We start from the raw sequence: 2,288 nt of genomic DNA on the forward strand, positions 1-2,288 counted from the left end.
CCACCACGCCGGGCTAATTTTTGTATTTTTAGTAGAGACAGCATTTCTCCATGTTGGTCAGGCTGGTCTCGAAATCCCGACCTCAGGTGATCTGCCGCCTCGGCCTCCCAAAGTGCTGGGATTACAGACATGAGCCACCGCGCCTGGCTAATTTCTATATTTTTTAGTAGAGACGGGGTTTTAGCATGTTGCCCAGGCTGGTATCAAAACTCCTGACCACAAGTAATCCAACCGCTTTGGCTTCTAAAAGTTCTGGGATTACAGCATGAGCCACCGGGCCTGACCTGGTCCTGTTTTAGATTTTAAGACTCCAAAATACAACCAAATGCAACACACAATAAAAATAGGCATAAAAGCCTTTCAGCTGGAACTGCCATCTTCCAGTAATTCGTGAAAATGACGAACACAAAGGGAAAGAGGAGAGGCACTCGATATATGTTCTCTAGGCCTTTTAGAAAACATGCAGTTGTTCCTTTGGCCACATATATGCGAACTGATAAGAAAGGTGATATTGTAGACATCAAGGGAATGGCTACTGTTCAAAAAGGAATGCCCCACAAGTGTCACCATGGCTAGACTGGGAGAGTCTACAGTGTTCCCCAGCATGCTGTTGGCACTGTTGTAAACAACTAAGGGCAAGATTCTTGCCAAGAGAATTAATGTACATATTGAGCACACTAAGCACTCTAAGAGCCGAGATAGCTTCCTGTAACGCGTGAAGGAAAATGATCAGAAAAAGAGGGAAGCCAAAGAGAAAGGTACCTGGATTCAACTGAAGCGCCAGCCTGCTCCACCCAGAGAAGCACACTGTGAGAACCAATGGGAAGGAGCCTGAGCTGCTGGAACCTCTTCCCTATGAATTCATGGCATCATAGGTGTTAAAAAAAAAAGACTTCTGGACCAGAAAGAAAAAAAAAAGGCATTAAAAAAACTATTTGGGGAACAACTGAAGAAATCTGAACACAGCTAGATACTAGAGGATATGCAATCATCATCCATTCTGGTTGTGGTGATGGACAAAGGAGAATGTGCTCAGAGAGGCAAACTGACAAGTACTTCCATGAGTTCAACTGCCCTCAAAATAAAAAGCTTGGGATAAAAGAGTGACATGGACTGAGGATGGGCCGGGGCTTAGCAACGTGGAAGCCACTGGTGACCTTAATATGTGTAGTTTTGCTAGAGTCATGGAGACAAAACCTGTCTGAGGTAGGCCCAAGAGAGAACTGCAAATGGTTATCAGCTGCTTCCCTGTGGAGCTCAGCTGCCAAAGGCCATAAGCTGGAGGGGAAAAGCGGTCAGCAGAGCGGCTTGGCTTTAAGAAGGAAAAATAACTTGGTTTTCACATGGGAATGATGGTCCTGGCCAAGCAGAAAATGAAGCTGATGGCAGGTCTTATCGCTCAGGTTTTTAGGAACAGGATAAGTGGGATCCCACCACAAAGTCTGGCCAGTTCCTTCCAGGCTTTCGCTTCATATATGCTTCCATCTGTTTGTAATCTTTTTCTTCCTCAGTGGTTAAGTACAAGGCATTTCCACAGCTAAAACAGTGCAGGAAGAGATCACCACACATATCAATGGGGAAATTCTCCCTCAGAGGGGAAGCAACTTCCCTAGGCCACCCCAGAAGCCAGGTCCAGAGCCAGGACTGCGCCTCAAGCTCCTGTCTGTCTGGTGCCTTCTGCTTGGCTGTGGGGTTCTCTTGTTCAGGTGGTGATGGGTCAGCTGTGTTCTTACCTGTCCCCAAGGCTGGATCCTGGGCTGTCACCTCATTCATACATCGGGAAAGATGACGGCCTCCCCCATGAGAAGATGAAGCACATGGATGGTGCTGGAGGAACTGGGGGGTCGGGGAGTTAGGGGGCAGGTGTGCTCCCCCACACTTCCTGCCCAGTGTTGTGACTTCTGCATTTCTAAGGTGAGCCTGGCACCAAAAGACACTGGGTCTAGACTTCCATCAGTTTGAAGTTCTGATTCCTGCCACTTCACTTCCTAGCTCTGTGGCCGTGGGTACACCTCACCCCTTCTAAGTCCACATCCTCTCTTCTCTAAAATACCGGCACTAGGAGCACCGGCTCTGGTAGCAGTGAGGGTGAGATGCTGGCAGAGGCACAGCTGCCTGGATGTGCGATGATGGCAGCAGGTCCATTCACTGAATACTGGGGATCTACCAGGTGCCAATGAGGAGAGCGTGACCTTGGGCCAGGCTGTCCAGGCAGAGCTGAGGAGCTGCTGCTCGGACAACTGCTGGGAGACCAAGGATGGTCCTGGACTGACGAGGAAGAGGAGCAA

Source organism: Pongo abelii, chromosome 13, assembly GCF_028885655.2.
Source record: "Pongo abelii isolate AG06213 chromosome 13, NHGRI_mPonAbe1-v2.0_pri, whole genome shotgun sequence".
NCBI lineage: Eukaryota > Metazoa > Chordata > Mammalia > Primates > Hominidae > Pongo > Pongo abelii.